The 20,902-nt window shown below is 45.8% G+C and overlaps 1 pseudogene; it reads right to left on the bottom strand.

Annotated features, from left to right (window-relative positions):
- Positions 1 to 15,188: 15,188 nt before the first annotated feature.
- Positions 15,189 to 16,185, bottom strand: LOC145348609 (protein phosphatase 1 regulatory subunit 21 pseudogene; annotated as a pseudogene).
- Between the last annotated feature and the right edge of the window lie 4,717 nt (positions 16,186 to 20,902).

The raw sequence follows: 20,902 nt of genomic DNA, 5'->3' as shown, positions 1-20,902 counted from the left end.
GTAAGCACATTCAGTGACCTGTGTACCTGTACACCCAGATCCCTCTGCCTGTCAATACTCTTAAGGGTGCTGCCATTTACTGTACATTTCCTATCTTTATTAGACCTTCCAAATTACGTCTCATTTGTCCAGATTAAACACAGTCTGCCATCTGTCCGCCTAAGTCTCCAACTGATCTATTTCCTGCTGTACCCTCTGATGGTCTTCATCAGTATCCACAAGTCCACCAACCTTTGTGTTGTCTGCAAACTTACTAATCAAACCAGTTACAGTTTCAAATCATTTAGAGATATTACAAACAGCAAAGGTCCCAGCACTGATCCCTGAGAAATGCTACTTGTTTTAGCTCTCCATTCAGAAAGGCATCCTTCCACTGCTACCCTCTGTCTTCAATTCCCAAGCCAGTTCCGTATCCATCTTGCCAGTTCACCTTTGATCCCATATGGCTTCACCTTTGTACCAGTCTGCCATGAGGGACCTTGTTAAAGACCTTACTGAAGTCTACGGACACAACATTCACTACCTTACCCTCATGAATCATCTTTGTCACTTCCTCAAAAAACTCGATCGAGTTAGTGAGACACAACATCCACTTCACAAAACCATGTTGCCTCTCACTAATATGTCCACTTATTTCCAAGTGGGAGTAAGCCCTATCGCGAAGAATCCTCTCCAATAATTTCCCTACCACAGGTGCAGGTCTCACAGACCTGCAATTACCTGGATTATCCTTGCTACGCTTCTTAAACAAAGGAACAACGTTGGCTATTCTCCAATCCTCTGGGACTTCCCCTGTAGCCAGTGAGGATACAAAGATTTCTTTCAAAGCCCCAGCAATTTCCTCCCTTGCCTTTCTCAGTATTCTGGGGTATACCCCATCAGGCCCTGGGGACTTGTCTACCTTAATATTTCTGAAGCACCTCCTTTTTGATCTCAACATGACTCAAACTATCTACACACCCTTTCCCAGAGTCATCACCCACCGAGTCCTTTTCTTTGGTGAATACTGAGACAAAGTATTCATTTAACACCTCACCCATTTCCTCTGGCTGTATGCATAGATTCCCTCCCCTGTCCTTGAGTGGCCAACCCTCTCCCTGGCTATCCTCTTGCTCTTTATATATGTATAAGAAGCCTTGGGATTTTCCTTAGTCCTGCTGACCAATGTCTTTTCATGATTCCTTTTAGCCCTCCTTAGTCCTTGCTTAAGTTGCTTTCTACTTTCATTGTATTCCACACTTGCTTCGTGTGATCCCAGCCTCCTAGCCTTGACAAATGTTTCCTCTTTCTCTTCAGCTAGACTCATAATATCTCTCGTTATCCAAGGTTCCTGAATCTTGTCATACTTATCCTTCATGCTCACAGGAATGTGCCGGTCCTGAACTCCTATCAAGTTACACTTGAAAACCTCCCATGTGCCAGATATTGATTTGCCCCTAGAAATACATCTCTTATTCAGAGCTATTAACCAACGCTGAATAACCACCATCATTAATTTTCAAAGCAAATTTTCTTCACTGTTTAACTTGACAAAACACAGGATGGTGCTTTCAGAGTCATAGATAGAGTCAAAGAGGTTTACAGCATGGAAACAGCTCTTCAGCCCAACTTGTCCATGCCACCTTTTTTTTAAAAACCCATAAACTTAACCCAATTGCCCGCATTTGGTCCATATCTCTCTATACCCATCGTACCCATGTAACTATCTAAATTCTTTTTAAAAGACAAAATTGTACCCACCTCTACTACTACCTCTGGCAGCTTGTTCTAGACACTCACCACCCTCTGTGTGAAAAAATACTTCTCTGGACACTTCTGTATCTCTCCCCTTTCACCTTAAACCTATGCCCTCTAGTTTTAGACTCAGCTACCTCTGGGAAAAGATATTAACAATCTAGCTGATCTGTGCTCCTCACTATTTTATAGACTTCTGTAAGATCATCCCTCAGCCTCCTACATTCTAGAGAAAAAAATCCCAGTCTTTTTTTGGTGTGCTTTTACTCAACTAAATTTTACAAAGTTTTCTCTCTCAAATCAGTTACCTGATTTCACCATCCTGGAATTATGTGAAATTACACAAGTTACCATTCAGCCTTAAATACAAAAGACTCACATAATCCAGTGAATTGTGATGTTCAAAACCTCCTGTACGGAAATAATTGCTCAGAAAGCCCGGTTAGATTTAGATTGAACAAATGTTTCAGTTCTTTATTCAGCCCATGTTTAAATGCAGAAGGGTAGGAATATGATGTGGCCATACAACTCCTTGAGCCCATTTCTCCATTTCATTAAATTATGCCTGATATGTCTCTTAAGTCCATCTATCATTGCCTTACAATAGAAAGGAACATAACTGGCATCCTATAATGAATGTCAGGAACATGATTGGAGGTAAAAAGCAGGAACTGGGCTTTAGTATTCCTGGTCATTCCCAGTACCAGATGCAAGTGGCTATTGGAAGAGTGGAATAAACCAGGTTAATGCAGGTTTGAAAAAATGATGTAGCAGGGAGACATTCCAATTCTTGTGGATCTTTTCAAGGGTGGGAGGGTTCAAATTAACTTGAATAGGTTGTAACTCAATGGAAAGTAGACTAATATCTTCATGGATTGGTTAACAAGTATTATAGGGGAGGGTATAAAACAGTAGGGGAGAAATGGACAGTTTGAATGATTAGATAGAAGACAGAAACTGCAGAGAGGACTGGGTGAGGTGAGTATCATGAGTAAGTCATTGTTCAGAAATATGAGCAGAGAAAATGCAGAGCAGTCTTATATTAGGTTGGAGTTCATTTACATAAATGGTGGCACAATGGTTAGCACTGCTGTCTCACAGTGCCAGGGACCCCGGATTCAATTCCAGCCTCGGGTCACAGTGAATGTGGAGTTTGCACATTCTTCCTGTGGCTGCGTGGGTTTCCTCCAAGTTCTCCGGTTTCCTCCCAAAGTCCAAAATGTGCAGGTTAAGTTGATTGGCCATGCTAAATTGACCCTAGTGTCAGGGGATTAGAAGGGTGTTGACCAGGATTAGTCAGTATTTAAAAACTCTGCGACCAGCCTGAACGAATATGCCACTACAGTGATTGACTTCATTAGTAAGTGTGTAGAAGACTGTGAGAAGACTGCGTGTGTTCCCCAATCAGAAACCACTGCTTGCTGAGGTCTGAGGCATTGAAGTCAGGTGACCTTGATCTACACAAGAAAGCCAGACACGCTTTAAGGAGATCCATCAAAGATGCCAAAATACAGTACTGGACCAAGCTAGTGTCCCAGGCTAGACACACGGACCCCCACCAACTGGCAAAGTCTTCAAGACGTAACAGGCTACAAAATGAAGGCATGAAAAATCGCTGGCTCCAAAGCAGCCCTCCCTGATGAGCTCAATGCATTCTATGCCCATTTTGAGCGAGAGGTCAGCAAGAGAAGGTCCTCCACTGGAAGCCTCAGATTAACCTATATTTAAAGTCACCATTGCAGATGTCAGAGCAGCCTTCTCGAACGCCGACTCACAGAAAACAATTGGCCTGGAAATCGGTAGGACTAAAACCTGGTGTTGTCAGACTTTTTACTGTGTTTACACCAGTCCAACGCCGGCATACCCACATCTGGATGGAGTACCCAGACGAGCACTCAGATCCTACATGGATCAATTGGCAGGGGTATTCACAGATATCTTCAACTTCTCTTTACAACAAACAGAGGTCCCTACCTGCTTCAAGAAGACGACCGTCATCCCAGTAGCAAAGAAAAGCCAAGCAGCGTGCCTTAATGACTATCATCCAGTAACTCTGGCTTCCATCATTATGAAGTGCTTTGAAAGGTTGGTCATGGCACAAAACAATTCCAGCCTTCGAGCTGCCTGCATCCACGACAGTTCACCTACCGCGGCAACAGGTACACAGCAGACGCCATCTCCCTGGCCCTGCACTCAACACTGGAGCACTTTGATAACAAAGACACCTATGTCAGACTCTTATTTAACTAAGAACAAAGAACAACACAGCATGGGAAACAGGCCCTTTGGCCCAACAAGCCCACGCCGCCATTTTAACATTGAGTGCCCTCCTCTACCTATGACCTTTGTCTATGCCTATTGGGGAAGATTGAGGGAAGACTAATTTAGGGACAATTTGTTACATCAGTCAGCCTAAGAGCACGTTTTTGGGGTGTGGGAGGAAACTGGAGCACCCGGAGAAAACCCACGCAATCATGGGGAGAATGTGCAAACTCCCGCAGACACTGGCCCAAATCCATGTATCTGCACAGCAAACAGTGATAGTCACTGAGCTGTCGTGTTGCCCGTCAGATGGTCCAGTTTAAGCGTACGCTAACAACATGAAGCACTAGGCAACTCTCAAAGCAACATCTAAGAGCAGCCCTCGCATGACCCACCGCGTGTATGGCCCTTGTTGGACAACAAGGTGGACCGAATCACCTGTCAAGTAAAAGAAAAGACATCAATAAACATGCACAACTTAGACAGACATTTACGGAATCCCCAGAAGCTCAGAAGTAAGACATGTGAGCCATGAAATATGTTGCAAGGTCCATAGGGATCAATTGATTCCCAGGGACGTCCCAAGGCTCTTGATCTTTATTTAGAACAGTCTCCTGTATCCAAGAACAAAGAACAAAAACAGCCCGGGAAACAGGCCCTTCAGCCCAATGAGCCCATCTTAACACTACCAGTCACCCCCTCCACCCATGACCCTTATCTATTGTTTTATGGCCATCCACATTGAGGGAAACTAATTTAGGGACAATTTATTACTGCCAATCAGCCTAATAGCACATCTTTGGGGTGTGGGAGGAAACCGGAGCACCCAGAGAAAACCACGCAAGCATGGGGAGAATGCGCAAACTCCCACAGACACTGGCCCAAATCCATGTGTCTGCACAGCAAACAGTGATAGTCACTGAGCTTTCGTCTTGCCCAGTATCTGGTCCAGTATAAGCACACACTAATGACATGAAGCACTAGGCCAATCTCGAACAATCAAGAGCAGCCCAAGTACGAACCATCGCGTGCATGCCCCTCGTTGGACAACAAGGCGGACCGACTTAAAACCTGTGAATGAAAAGAGAAAAACATTGTTATCATACCATATCATTGTTATCATTTACCTTACTAGGGACGCCCCAATGCTAATGAACCTTATTTAAAACAATCTCCTATATCCACCCATCTCCAACCCACTCATGTGCCTGTCTAAGTTACTCTTAAACAACTCCAGCGTGCCTGCCTCCACCACCTTACTTGGCAGAGCATTCCATACCCCCACTACCCTCTGTGAAAAACCTCCCTCTAATATCTGTGTTATACCTCTCCCCCCTCACCTTAAGCCCATGGCCCCTCGTACTGTGTGTCTCTATCATAGGAAATAGCTTACCTCTGTTTACTCTATCTATACCCTTCATAATCTTATATACCTCTATTAGATCCCCCCTCAGTCGCCGTCTTTCAAGGGAAAACAGCCCCAATTTGTTCAATCTTTCCTCATAACCCAGTCCTTCCATACCAGGCAACATCCTGGTAAACCTCCTCTGCACTTTCTCCAGAGTCTCCATGTCCTTCCGGCAGTAAGGCGACCAGAACTGGACGCAGTACTCTAAATACGGCCTAACCAACGTTCCGTACAACTGCAACATTAGCCTCCAGCTGTTATATTCTATACCCCTTCCTAGAAAGGCTAACATACCATTGGCTTTCTTCACAACCTTCTCCACTTGTACTGAAGAAAGCCTATGAAGAAATCCCTCCATCTCTAGTCCGCTCATGTGCCTATCTAAGTAAGCCTTAAACAACTCTAGCATGCCTGCCTCCACCACTCTACTTGGCAGTGCATTGCAGGCCCCCATCACCCTCTGTGAAAAACCACCCTCTATCATCTGAATTATACCTTGCCCCCCTCACCCTAACCCCATGGCCCCTCGTAATTTTGTATCCAACCTAGGAAAAAGCTTACCTCTGTTCACTCTGTCTATACCCTTCATAATCTTATACACCTCTATTAGATCTCCCCTCATTCTCCGCCTTTCTAAGGAGAACAGCCCCAATTTGCCCAATCTCTCATCATAGCTCAGTCCTTCCATACCAGGCAGCATCCTGGTAAACCTCCTCTGCACTCTCTCCAGGGTCTCCACGTCCTTCCGATACTACGGCGACTAGAACTGGATGCAGTACTCCAAATGCGGGCGAACCAACATTCTATACAACTGCACCATTAGACGCCAGCTTTTATACTCTGTACCCCTCCCTATAAAGGCAAGCATACCATAAGCCTTCTTCGCCACCTTCTCCACCTGAACTGTCACCTTCAAGGACTTGTGTACCTGCACCACCAGGTCCCTCTGTATTTCTGTACTCTTAATAGGCCTACCATTTATCGTTTATTGACTACACCTCAGCGTTCAACACCATTATTCACGCGAAACCCACCCGATGACTCTGACATCTATCATTATTAAGTGCTTTGAAAGATTAGTCATGGCAGGGATCAATTCTGGCCTCCCAGATTGCCTGGATCCACTACAGTTCATCCAGCACCGCATCAGATTCACAGCAGGCACCATCTCCCTGGCCCTATACTGGAACACCAGGATAACAAAGACACTTATGTCAGACTCCTATGTATTGACTTACAGTTCAACCTTCAACACCATTATTCCTACGAAGCTCATCTCCTCCTTATACACCTATGACTGTGTGACCAAATTCCCCTTCAACTCAATTTTCAAGTTTACTGTTGACACCACCGTACTGGGTCGGATCTCAAACAATGATGAGACAGAATACAGGAATGAGATAGAGAATCTGGCAAACTGGTGCGATGACAATAATCTCTCCCTCAGTGTCAACAAAACGGAGGAGATTGTCATCGATTTCAGAAAGCGTAGTGAAAAACATGCCTCTGTCGACATCAATGGGGATGAAGTAGAAAGGGTCAAGAGCTTCAAGTTTTAATGTGTCCAGATCAACAACGCACCCTGGTCCCAATCCACACAAACCAGCCTCTCAACCACTGACTCTGTCTACACTTCCCACTGCCTTGGGAAAGCAGCCAGCATAATTAAGGAGCCCATGCATCCCGGACATTCTCTCTTCCACCTTCTTCCGTCGGGAAAAAGATACAAAAGTCTGAGGTCATGTACCAACCGACTCAAGAACAGCTTCCTCCCCTTGCTGCCATTAGACTTTTGAATGGAGCTACCTCGCATTAAGTAAATCTCCCTCTACCCCCTAGCTATGACTGGATTCTGCACTCTCTCGTTTCCTTCTCTTTGAATGGCGTGCTTTGTTCGAATAGCGCAAGAAACAATACTTTTCACTGGACACGGATACAAGTAACAATAAGTAATCAAATCAAAAATATGTGGGGTTACAGGCGTCGGGCCTGGGATTGTAGTCAGTGCAGACACGATGGGCTGAATGGCCTCGTTCTGCACTGTCGGGATTCTATGATCAAAGGGACTATTATAAAGCTGTTGGTGAGCTGCATGCAAATGTTGCCATATGGGCCTATGATACGATGGCAATGACCAAACTGCTCCATTTTCCTCCCACAGTACAAAGATGTGCAGGTTAGGTGAATTGGCCATGCTAAATTGTCCCTTAGTATTAGCAGGATAAATACGTGGGATTATGGGAATAGGTCCTGAATGGGATTGTTGTTGGTGCAGGCTCAATCGGTCGAATAACCTCCTTCTACACTGTAGGGTTTCTATGATTCTGTGAAACTGAAAGGGAGGATTATTAGTGAGAGACAACATGGCTTTGTGAAGGGGAGGTCGTGTTCCAGTAACTTGATCAGGGTTTTTGAGGAAGTGACGAAGATGATTGATGAGAGTAGGGCAGTGGATGTTGTCTACATGGACTTCAGTAAGGCCTTTGACAAGGTCTCTTATGGCAGACTAGCACAGAAGGTGAAATTGCATGGGATCAGAGGTGAGCTGGCAAGATGGAAACAGAACTGGCTAAGTTATAGAAGATACAAGATTGCGGTGGAAATGTGCTCTGAAATGTGCTGTGACAAGTAGTGTTCTTCAGGGATTTGTGCTGGGACCTCTGCTATTTGTAATATATATAAATGATTTAGAGGAAAATGTAACTGGTTTGATTAGTAAATTTGTAGGTGACATAAAGTTTGGTGGAATTGTGGATAACGATGAGGACTGTCAGGATACAGCAGGATATAGATTGGTTGAAGACTTGGGCGGAGAGATGGCAGATGGCAATCCGACAAATGTGAGGTAATGCATTTTAGAAGATCTAATACAGACGGGAAATATACAGTAAATGGCAGAACCCGTAAGAGTATTGATAGGCAGAGGGATCTGGGTGTAAAGGTACATAGGTCAATGAAAGTGCATCGCAAGCGGAGAAGGTAGTCAAGAAGGCATACGAAATACTTGCCTTCATCAGCTGGGACAGTGAGTTTAAAAAGTGGCAAGTCATGTTGTAGCTTTATAGAACCTTGCTTAGGCCGCATTTGGAATATAGTGTTCAATTCTGGTCAGCGCAATACCAGATGGCTTTGGAGAGGGTAGAGAAAAGATTTACCAGGATGTTGCCTGGTATAGAGGGCATTAGCTATCAGTTGAGGTTGAAGAACCTTGGTTTGTTCTCACTGGAATGAGGAAGGTTGAGGGGCAGCTTGATAGAAGTCTACAAGATTAGAAGGGGCATGGACAGAGTGGATAGTCAGAAGCTTTTTCCCAGGTGGAAGAGTCAATTATGAGGGCATAGGTTTAAGTGCAAGGGGTAAGGTTTAAAGGAGACGTACGAGGCAAGCTTTTTACAGAGGATGGTGAGTGCCTGGAACTCACTGCAAGAGGGAGATAGTGGAAGCAGATACGATAGTGACTTTTCAGGAGCGTCTGGACAAATACATGAATAGGGTGGGAACATGGTCCCCAGAAGGGTTGGGATTTTTGTTCAGACAAGCAGCATGATCGCTGTAGGCTTGGAGGGCCAAAGGGCCTGTTCCTGTACTGTAATTTTCTTTGTCCTTTGAACTTAGTACTTCTGACCACAAGACAGTTCGAAAAGATATACAAAGAGAAACCACAACATGAAAGTGGCACTATTGTAAATAATTACTTACAGCCACAAGGTAGGCTTACCTAGTTAAGATGTAAAAGATTAAACATGACTTGGTTAGAATTAAGGAACAATGTGGAGCTCACTAGTCAATGGATACATATGAAATCGTGGTGAGCAGCAACATGAGTAAATATAAACAGATCCAAGAATGGCAGATTACTGATCGTGGAGGACTTCCAATCATAGTAATATAGACTGAAATAGTAACAATGCAAAAGATGGAGAGAAATTCCTGACATGAGTAAGAGAATTTTTTGATTAATGTATTCCTATTCCAATGGTGAAGGTCGCTGTACTGGAACTAGTTTGGGGATGGAGGGAGCATATTTTCAGTAGAACATTTGGGACGAGTGATCAGAATATTAGTTTGGAATCTCACCGATATTTTCAAATTGAAATTCTCATTCAGATTTACATTCCTTCTGAATATCATCACTCCCTGTCTGATTAATCTCTAGATTAACAATTTCCAATACCAACCTACCTCCAACTCTGGCATTTCTGAACTAGTTCAACTTGCCTGTGTTTGGCCCATATTTCTCCAAACCTTTCGTATTCATGTACATATCCAAATGTCTTTTAAATGTTCACTCTTGAACATGGACTGTAAAATTCTAGCCAAGGTCATCGCCAACTGGGTCAAGTCTGCTCTAGGGTCAGTGATCCATCCTGATCAAACCTGTGCTGTACCCAGCAGGAAGATCTCTGATAGCCTTGCGCTACTCAGAAATACAATCGCCTATGTGTAGGACAGACAGATGGATACCTGCCTCATCAGCCTAGACCAGGAGAAGGAGTTTGACAGAATATCGCACAGCTACATGATGGATGTGCTCTCTAAAATGGGCTTTGGGGAGGGAGTCCGCAATTGGATCCAACTGCTCTACACAGACATCAGTAGCGCAGTTTCAATCAATGGGTGGGAATCAGATAGGTTTCAGATCAGGTCTGGAGTCAGGCAGGGCTGCCCTCTCTCCTCCATCCTTTTTGTGTGTTGCATTGAACCCTTTGCTGAGGCCCTCAGAAGTGACCCAGACATCAAAGGGGTTCAATCCCAGGCAGCGGAGGCCTGCAGGTCAAAGCCTCCCTGTTCTTGGATGACGTGGCTGTCTTCTCCTCAGACCCCTTGTTTGTTCGTAGGCTCCACCAATTCTGTGAGCAGTTCGAGCTGACCTCGGCAGCCAAAGTCAACTGGGGCAAGAGCGAAGCCATATTCTTTGGGAACTGGGCTGACAGATCCTTTGTCCCCTTCACCGTCAGGGCAGCCTACCTTAAGGTGCTGGGGATATGGCTTGGAGCTGCAGGGGCATGCACCAAAAACTGGGAAGAGCGCATCGCCAAAGCAAGGCAAAAATTGGGCTTGTGGGAGCAATGCTCCCTCTATCACCGGAAAAAACCTGGTCATCTGGTGTGAGGTACTTTCTGTATTGTTGTATGTGGCGCAGGTCTGACCTATCCCCAAATCCTGCACAGCAGTAGTGACCCAGGCCATCTTCAAATTTATCTGGAGATCAAAGATGGATCGTGTCTGCAGGGAAGTGATACACTAATCCCTAGAGAATGGAGGGAAAAACGTTCCCAACGCCACTCTCATCCTGATGGCCATCTTTGTGTGCGGCTGCATCAAACTATGTATAGATCCTCGGTACATTAACATCAAGTGCCACTACTTTCTGAGGTTCTACCTGTCCCAAGTGTTGCGGAGGATGAGTCTGGCTACACTGCTGCGGAATGTTTCAAGTAGTTGGACTGTACCGCAGTGCCTGTCTTTCGTGGAGAAATTTTTCCAGAAACACATCTTTGAGCACTTGGCGATCAAACAGTGATCAGTACGTAATGTCCTTGAGGCCCTGAGAGAAAAGGAGATGGCAGATCCTGTCAGATGGTTCCCTGAGCAGACTGTCAGTGTCATCTGGCAGAATGCCTCATCACCAGAACTCACAAACTGGCTGGTGGTGAGAAGGGCACTCCCCGTCAAATCCTTTATGCATGCTCGAGGTCTCAACATCACCGCACGCTGTCCTCAAAGCGACTGCGGGGGTGATGAGACGGTCGCACACCTCCTTGTGGAATGTGCCTTTGCAAAGAAGGTCTGGAGTGAGATATAGGGGTATTTATCAAGGTTTGTCCTGAGCAGCTCAGTGACACAGTTGTTTCCAGGGCACACACCGAGACAAATATCAACAGCTGCTGGACGATCATCAACTCGGTGAAGGACACACTTTGGTCTGCCCAAAACTTGTTGATCTTCCAGTAGAAAGATTTGTCCTCAACTGAGTGTTGCAGACTGGCACATTCCAAGGTCCAGGACTACGTACTGAGAGATGCGCTCAAGCTTGGGGCAGCTGCCACAAAGGCACAATGGGGAAAGGCCACTGTGTAAAGCCTTTCAATCGAGGCAGTTATAAGGAGAGGCTGATAGACTGGGACCTTTTTTCTCTGAAGCGTAGAAGGCTGAGGGGTGATCTTATCGAGGTCTACAAAATAATGAGGGGCATAGATCAGCTAGATAGTCAATATCTTTTCCCAAAGGTAGGGGAGTGTAAAACTAAAGGGCATAGGTTTAAGCTGAGAGGGGAGAGATACAAAAGTGTCCACGGGGCAATTCTTTCACATAGAGGGTGGTGAGTGTCTGGAACTAGCTGCCAGAGGTAATAGTAGAGGTGGGTACAATTCTGTCTTTTAAAAAGCATTTCGATAGTTACATGGGTACGATGAGTATAGAGTGATATGGACCAAATGCAGGCAATTGGGATTTGCTTCGGGTTTTGAAAAAATGGGTGACATGGACAAGTTAGGCCGAAGGGCCTGTTTCCATGCTGTAAACCACTATGACTCTATATCTTCCTGTTAGGGTGAAGGGCAAGGCTGGCAGGAGTACGGACCCTGGATGACAAAACATATTGAGGTTTTGGCCAGGAGAAAGGAGGCATGGTTCAGGTACAAGTAGTTGATTTCAAGAAATTCCCTGGAGGTATACAGGGTTATACTCAAGAAGGAAATTAGGGGGACAAAAAAGGAGACATGAGATCACTTTGGCAGAGAGGATTAAGTGCATATGGTTTTAGTTCAGGCAGGTATCATGATCGGCGCAGCCTTGGAGGGCCAAGGAACCTGTTTCTGTGCTGTATATTTTTTTTCTATATAAAGGAAAAAGAATAACCTGGAGAGAGAATAGGATCCCTCAAGGACCAAAGTGGACACTTATGTGTGGGACAGCAGGAGATGGTTGAGGTTCTCAATGAATATTTCTCCTCTGTATTTACATAGAGAAAGACATGAAGACTTGGGAACGTGGAAAAGTTAATGGCTTATATTGGGAATAGTTCATACTATGATAAAGGCGATGATGGACATATTAAAATGTAGGAAGGTGGATAAATCTCCTGGCCCTGACCAGGTATACCCAAGAACACTGTGTGAGGCTAGAGAAGAAATTGCAGGAGTCCTGGCTGAGATATGTGCATCATCATTAGCCCCGGTTGAAGTACTAGAAGGCCGGAGGGTAGCAAATGCTGTGCCTTTATTTAACAAGGGCTGCAAAGAAAATCCTGGGCATTATAGACCAGTAAGCCTAACAACTGTGGTGCATAAGTTACTAGAGAGGATTCTGAGGGATACAATATACAGACATTTGAAAAGATAGGGTTTGATTAAGAGTAGTCAGTTTGGATTTGTGCATGAGAGATCATGCCTTAAAAATTTGTTAGCATTCTTTGATGAAATGACCAGGAAGGTTGATGAGGGCAGGGTGGTAGGCATATCTATATGGACTTCTATAAGGTCTTTGATAAAGTTCCACATGGTTAGCTGCTGTAGAAGGATAGATCACATGGAATCCAGGGAGAGCTGGCAAATTAGATCTACATTTGGCTTGATGTTAGGAAGCAGAGGGTAATGGTGGAAGGATACTTGTCAGACTGGAGGGTTGTGACTAGTGGTATGCCTCAGGTCAGTGCTGGGCCCATTGCTGTTTGTTAATTATATCAATGATTTGGATGAGAATATACCAGGCATAATCAGTAAGTTTGCAGATGACACTAAAATAGGTGGTATGCAAACAGTGAGGAATGTTATCAAAAATTGCAGCAGGAACTTGATCAATTGCAGAAGTGGGCCGAGAAATGGCAAATGGAGTTCAATACAGGTAAGTGTGAGGTGTTGTATTTTGCAAAGTCAAATCAAGGGTAGGACTTTCATGATGAATGGTAGAACCTTAGGTAGTATTGTGGAACAGAGGGCCCTTGGAGTTCAGGTGCACGGTTCTCTTAAGATGGAGTCACCGGTAGATAGGACAGTGAAGGCGGCTTTTGGCATGCTGGCCTTCATCAGTCAGGACACTGAGTATAGAAGTTGGGAAGTTATGCAGTTGTACAGGACATTGGTGAGGCTGCATCTGGGATTTTGTGTTCAGCTTTGGTCACCTTGCTGTAGGAAAGATGTTATTAAACTGAAGACATTTACAAGAATGTTGCCAGGACTCAAGGACTGAGTTATAGGGAGAGATTGGACAGATTAGGACTTTTTTCTTTGGAGCACAGAGACTGAGGGGTGATCTTATAGAGGTGTATAAGATTGAGAGGCATGGATAGTGTGAATGCACTCAGTCTTTTTCATAGGGTTGGGGAATCAAGAACTAATGGGCGTAGGTTTAAGAGGGGAAAGAATTAATGGGAACCTGAGGAGAAACGTTTTTACATGGAGGGTGGTATGTATGTAGAATGAGCTAATGGAGGAAATGGTTGAGGCAGGGACATTGACAACATTTAAAAGCATTTGGACAGATTCATGGATAGGAAACCTTTAGAGAGATATGGGCTGTTCCCTGTTTCTCTCTCTCTCCCTGAACCATTCCGTTTCTCTCTCTTTCCCTGAACCATTTGCTTTTCTCTCTCTCTCCTGAAACATTCCCTGTTTATTTTTTTCTCTCTCCCTGAACCACTCCATGTTTTTCTCTCTCTCTTTGTCTCCCCCTGAACCATTCCCTGTTTCTCTCTCTCTCTCTCCCTGAACCATTCCCTGTTTCTCTCTCTCTCCCTGAACCATTCCCTGTTTCTCCCTCTCTCCCTGAACTATTCCCTGTTTTTCTCTCTCTCTTCCTGAACCATTCCCTGTTTTTCTCTCTCTCTTCCTGGTCTATTCCATTTTTTTCTGTCTCCCTGAATATTCCCTGCTTCTTTCTCTCTCTCCCCATTCCCTGTACCATTCCCTGTTTTTCTCTCCCTCTTTCTGTCTCTCCGTGAAACATTCCCCGTTTCTGTGTAGGGTGGCACGTCAGCACAGTGGTTAGCACTGTGGCTTCACAGCTCTAGGGACCTGGGTTCAATTCCCGGCTTGGGTCACTGTCTGTGTGGAGTTTGCACATTCTCCTCATGTCTGTGCGGGTTTCCTCCAGGTGCTCTGGTTTCCTCCAAAGTCCAAAGATGTGCAGGTTAGGTTGATTGGCCATGCTGAAATTGCCCCTTAGTGTCCTGAGAAGCGTAGGTTAGAGGGATTAGTAGGTAAAATATGTAGGGGATAGGGCCTGGGTGGGATCCTGCACAGTAAGGATTCTATGATTCCCTGTTTCTAACTCTCTCCCTGAACCATTCCCTCTCTCTCTCTCTCCCTGAACCACTCCCTGTTTCTCTTTCTCTCTCTCTCTGAACCATTCCCTCTTTCTCTCTCTGTCCCTGAACCATTCCCTTTCTCTCTCTCTCCCCTGAAGCATTCTGTGTTTCTCTCCCTCTTTCTCTTTGAGCCATTTCCTTTTTATTTTCTCTCTCTCTTTCCCGAACTTTTCTGCTTCTCTCTCTTTATGTCTCCCTGAACCATTCCCTCTCTCTCTCTCTGTCTCCCTAAACCATTTCCTGCTTTTTTCTCTCTCTCTCTCTCTGAATCTGTCCCTCTTTTATACTCTTTCTCCCTGAACCATTCCTTGCTTTTTTTCCTCTGTCTCTCTCTCTCCTTGAACCAGTCCCTGTTTTACACTCTTGCTTTCTCCCTGAACTATTCCCTGAACCATTCCCTTTTTCTCTCTCCCTGAACCATTCCCTTTTTTTGTATCTTCAACATTCAGGTCTCCAACTGAATAGCGCCCCCAGACCTTATCGACCTCTGTTTTTTTTTGCATTACCCTTACTGCCCGTACGAAGAGAGTCAACTTCTTCCCTTTGTTTCGACAAAGTCTCATTCATGCTACAAAGATGATCACTCATCATACTCAGCTGAACTTCATAGCTCCTCTTTGTTGTAGTCAGCTCATCCTGCAATCATACGATGTTCTGATTGGCAACTTTTATTTCTTCTGAGAGGGTCTCTCTGGACTTCTCAGCCAGAGCTAAGCGTTTAGCAAGGGCACGGCACTCTGCATAAAAATGCACCAACTTGCTGTCTGCTATCTGAAGTTGAGAGGTTAGCTCTGCCACACTCATCATGTAGTGATTTTTAATTAACTGTTCGCATGACTCTGCATCTGGAATCTCATTGTTGGTGGTGGAAGTGGTCAGCATTCCAACCAGATTGGTTCTTTGGAGTCCCTTGCAACAAGCTGTAATTCTTCAGTTTTGGGAATGGCACCATTCTCCTGGATAAAACCAACAGGAGGCATTGGTCCAGTGAATGTAGTTTTAAATTGACTTTCCAGGTCAATTAGCCGCTGATTTTCCTTCTCCAATTTTATTTTGGCTGGCTGAGCATCCAGCGTTCCTTCTCCTGTTCAAGTTCTGCTATCTTCTCTTGGCTTTGTTGCACCTGTTGTGAGAGACCTTTGCGGCTTTCAGTTGAACTTAGAATAGTCCTGCGATTTGCCAAAGCCTCTTCATAAGGTACTGATCCTGGACAAGACTTCTTCAGAGACTTGATATAAGCAGCTGCTTTTCTCTTGTTCTCCAACATACATTCTGCTGCGAGAGGGTCTATTACACCCATTCCTACCCTTAATCCACACACTGAACGAGCAGTACAGAAATCCAGGTTATTGCTGAACAATGTACCAATCTTTCCTATAACATTTAACAATGCTACTACAGAAGAAAGAATACAATCATTGGTATTTTTAAGTTTCTGTGTAATGGGAGGTAGCTCTTTCTCCCCCTGAACCATTCCATGTTTTTCTCTCTCTCTTCCTGAACCATTCCCTCTTTCTCTCTCTCTCTCTCCCTGAACCATTCCCTCTTTCTCTCTCTCTCCCTGAACCATTCCCTCTTTCTCTCTCTCTCCCTGAACCATTCCCTCTTTCTCTCTCTGAACCATTCCCTCTTTTTCTCTCTCTCCCTGAACCATTCCCTCTTTCTCTCTCTCTCTCTGAACCATTCCCTCTTTCTCTCTCTCTCTCTGAACCATTCCCTCTTTCTCTCTCTCTCTCTGAACCATTCCTTCTTTCTCTCTCTCTCTCCATGAACCATTCCCTCTTTCTCTCTCTCTCTCTCCCTGAACCATTCCCTCTTTCTCTCTCTCTCTCTCCCTGAACCATTCCCTCTTTCTCTCTCTCTCTCTCCCTGAACCATTCCCTCTTTCTCTCTCTCTCTACCTCCCTGGGAGAGAGAGGGATAGAGTGAGAGAAACAGAGGGAACGGTTCAGAGATAAGAGAGAAACAGGAAATGGTTCAGGGCGAGAGAGAGAGAGAGAAGCGGAATGGTTCAGGGAAGAGTCAGAGTGGAAAAACAGGGAATGGTTCAGGGGAGAGAGAGGGAGAGAGGGAATGGTTCAGGGGAGAGAGAGAGAGAGAGAAAGAGGGAATGGTTCAGGGGAGAGAGAGAGAGAGGGAATGGTTCAGGGAAGAGAGAGAGAGAAAGAGTGAATGGTTCAGGGAGAGAGAGAGAAAAAAAGAATGTTTCAGGATCAGAGAGAGATAAATGGATGGTTTACAGAGGGAAAGAGCGACATTGAGAGAAACTCCCTGTTCATAAGAACATCAGAAATAGGAGCAGGAGTAGGCCATCTAGCCCCTCAAGCCTGCCCCGCCATTCAAATAAGATCATGGCTGATCTGAAAGTAGTTCAGTTCCACTTACCCGCCTGCTCCCCATAACCCTTAATTCCCTTATCGATCAGAAATCTAAGTACCTGTGACTTAAACATATTCAACGATGTAGCCTCCACCACTTCAATGGGCAGAGAATTCCAGAGATTCACTACCCTCAGAGAGAATGTTCCTCCACAACTCTGTTCCATTCAGAGAGAGAGAGAGAAAGAGGGAATGGTTGAGGGAGAGAGAGAGAGAGAGAGAAAGAGGGAATGGTTGAGGGAGAGAGAGAGAGAGAGAAAGAGGGAATGGTTGAGGGAGAGAGAGAGAGCGAAAGAGGGAATGGTTGAGGGAGAGAGAGAGAGAGCGAAAGAGGGAATGGTTGAGGGAGAGAGAGAGAGAGCGAAAGAGGGAATGGTTGAGGGAGAGAGAGAGAAAGAGGGAATGGTTGAGGGAGAGAGAGAGAAAAAGAGGGAATGGTTGAGGGAGAGAGAGAGAAAAAGAGGGAATGGTTGAGGGAGAGAGAGAGAAAAAGAGGGAATGGTTGAGGGAGAAAGAGAGAAAGAGGGAATGGTTGAGGGAGAGAGAGAGAGAAAGAGGGAATGGTTGAGGGAGAAAGAGAGAAAGAGGGAATGGTTGAGGGAGAGAGAGAGAGAAAGAGGGAATGGTTGAGGGAGAGAGAGAGAGAGAGAAAGAGGGAATGGTTGAGGGAAAGAGAGAGAGAAAGAGGGAATGGTTGAGGGAGAGAGAGAGAGAAAGAGGGAATGGTTGAGGGAGAAAGAGGGAATGCTTGAGGGAGAGAGAGAGAGAGAGTAAGAGGGAATGGTTGAGGGAGAGAGAGAGAAAGAGGGAATGGTTGAGGGAGAGAGAGAGAAAGAGGGAATGGTTGAGGGAGAGAGAGAGAGATAAAGAGGGAATGGTTGAGGGAGAGAGAGAGAGAAAGAGGGAATGGTTGAGGGAGAGAGAGAGAGAGAAAGAGGGAATGGTTGAGGGAGAGAGAGAGAGAGAAAGAGGGAATGGTTGAGGGAGAGAGAGAGGGAGAAAGAGGGAATGGTTGAGGGAGAGAGAGAGAGAGAGAAAGAGGGAATGGTTGAGGGAGAGAGAGAGAAAGAGGGAATGGTTGGGGGAGAGAGAGAGAGGGAAAGAGGGAATAAGAACATAAGAACATAAGAAATAGGAGCAGGAGTAGGCCAACTAGCCCTTCGAGCCTGCCCCGCCATTCAATAAGATCATGGCTGATCTGTCGTGGCTCAGTTCCTCATTCCCGCCCTCTCCCCATAATCCTTAATCCCCTCTGTTATCAAAAACCCATCAACCCGCGTCTTAAAAATATTTAGCAAGGCAGCCTCCACCACTTCAACGGGCAGAGAATTCCAGAGATTCACCACCCTTTGAGTGAAGAAGTTCCTCCTCAACTCCGTTCTAAACTGCCCCCCCTTTATCTTGAGGCTGTGCCCCCTAGTCCTACTGTCCTTTCTGAGCGGGAAGAGTCTCTCCACCTCTATCCCATCCATCCCATTCATCATCTTATACGTCTCAATGAGATCTCCCCTCATTCTTCTAAACTCTAACGAGTACAAGCCTAATTTATTCAGCCTCTCCTCATAGCTCAACCCCCTCAACTCCGGCATCATCCTAGTAAACCTCCTCTGCACTCCCTCCAAGGCCAAAATATCCTTGCGTAAGTACGGCGCCCAAAACTGCACACAGTACTCCAGCTGCGGCCTCACCAATGCCCTATACAGCCGCAGCAAGACCTCCCTACTTTTATATTCAATCCCTCTCGCTATGAAGGCCAGCATCCCATTTGCCTTCCTGACCACCTGCTGCACCTGCAAGCTGGGTTTTTGCGACTCATGCACAAGGATCCCGAGGTCCCTCTGCACCGTCGCCTGCTGCAGTTTTTCTCCACGTAAGTAATAATCCTTCCTACCATTATTCCTACCAAAGTGGACCACCTTGCACTTGCCAACATTAAATTCCATTTGCCATTTCCTGGCCCATTCGCCCAGCCTATCTAGATCCTTCTGTAGACTCTCCCCACCCTCCGCACAATTTGCCTTTCCACCAATCTTGGTGTCATCAGCAAATTTCGACACCCTACACTCGGTTCCCTCCTCCAGATCATCTATATAAATGGTAAATAGCTGAGGCCCCAGCACCGACCCCTGGGGCACTCCACTAGTCACCATCCGCCAATCCGAATAGCACCCATTGACCCCCACTCTCTGCCTCCTATTTGACAACCAGTCCTCTATCCACGCTAACACCCTACCCCCAACTCCAAGTCCCCTGACCTTCTGCAATAACCTCTTGTGAGGTACCTTGTCAAACGGAGAGAGAGAGAGAAAGAGGGAATGGTTGAGGGAGAGAGAGAGAGGGAGAAAGAGGGAATGGTTGAGGGAGAGAGAGAGAGAGAGAGAAAGAGGGAATGGTTGAGGGAGAGAGAGAGAGAGAAAGAGGGAATGGTTGAGGGAGAGAGAGAGAGAGAGAAAGAGGGAATGGTTGAGGGAGAGAGAGAGAGAGAAAGAGGGAATGGTTGAGGGAGAGAGAGAGAGAGAAAGAGGGAATGGTTGAGGGAGAGAGAGAGAGAGAAAGAGGGAATGGTTGAGGGAGAGAGAGAGAGAGAAAGAGGGACTGGTTGAGGGAGAGAGAGAGAGAGAAAGAGGGACTGGTTGAGGGCAAGAGAGAGAGAGAGAGAGAAAGAGGGAATGGTTGAGGGAGAGAGAGAGAAAGAGGGAATGGTTGAGGGAGAGAGAGAGAGAAAGAGGGAATGATGAGGGAGTGAGAGAGAGAGAAAGAGGGAATAGTTGAGGGAGAGAGAGAGAGAGAAGGAGGGAATAGTTGAGGGAGAGAGAGAGAGAAAGAGGGAATGGTTGAGGGAGCGAGAGAGAGAAAAAGAGGGAATGGTTGAGGGAGAGAGAGAGAGAAAGAGGGAATGGTTGAGGGAGAGAGAGAGAGAGGGAGAAAGAGGGAATGCTTGAGGGAGAGAGAGAGAGAAAGAAAGAGGGAATGGTTGAGGGAAAGATAGAGAGAGAAAGAGGAATGGTTGAGGGAGAGAGAGAGAAAGAGGGAATGGTTGAGGGAGAGAGAGAGAGAGAAAGAGGGAATGGTTGAGGGAGAGAGAGAAAGAGGGAATAGTTGAGGGAGAGAGAGAGAAAGAGGGAATGGTTGAGGGAGAGAGAGAGAACGAGGGAATGCTTGAGGGAGAGAGAGAGAGAGAAAGAGGAATGGTTGAGGGAGAGAGAAAAAAAGAGGGAATGGTTGAGGGAGAGAGAGAGAGAAAGAGGGAATAGTTGAGGGAGAGAGAGAAAGAGAAAGAGGGAATGCTTGAGGGAGAGAGAGAGAGAGAGAAAGAGGGAATGGTTGATGGAGAGAGAGAGAGAAAGAGGGAATGCTTGAGGGAGAGAGAGAGAAAGAGGGAATGCTTGAGGGAGAGAGAGAAAGAAAGAGGGAATGCTTGAGGGAGAGAGAGAGAGAAAGAGGGAATGCTTGAGAGAGAGAGAGAGAGAAAGAGGGAATGGTTGAGGGAGAGAGAGAGAGAGAGAAAGAGGTAATGGTTGATGGAGAGAGAGAGAGAGAAAAAGAGGGAATGGTTGATGGAGAGAGAGAGAGAGAGAAAGAGGGAATGGTTGATGGAGAGAGAGAGAGAGAGAGGGGGGAATGGTTGAGGAGAGAGAGAGAGAAAGAGGGAATGGTTGAGGGAGAGATTTACTTTATTTCTTCAGCATATTGCCGGTTTGCGGGGTATTTGTTTGTTTTCGCTTTCCACAGCAGGACTTAGGCACAGGGGCAGTAGGGAAGGGAGCGCGGGAGAACAACAAGAAGGCCGCAATGGACAGCGGGCAGCGTTGG

Source organism: Carcharhinus amblyrhynchos, chromosome 9 (genome assembly GCF_965287045.1).
Source record: "Carcharhinus amblyrhynchos chromosome 9, sCarAmb.v2.hapA, whole genome shotgun sequence".
Lineage (NCBI taxonomy): Eukaryota > Metazoa > Chordata > Chondrichthyes > Carcharhiniformes > Carcharhinidae > Carcharhinus > Carcharhinus amblyrhynchos.
Note: the sequence above shows the minus strand (reverse complement) of the source record. Positions and strands in the feature narration are given on the sequence as shown.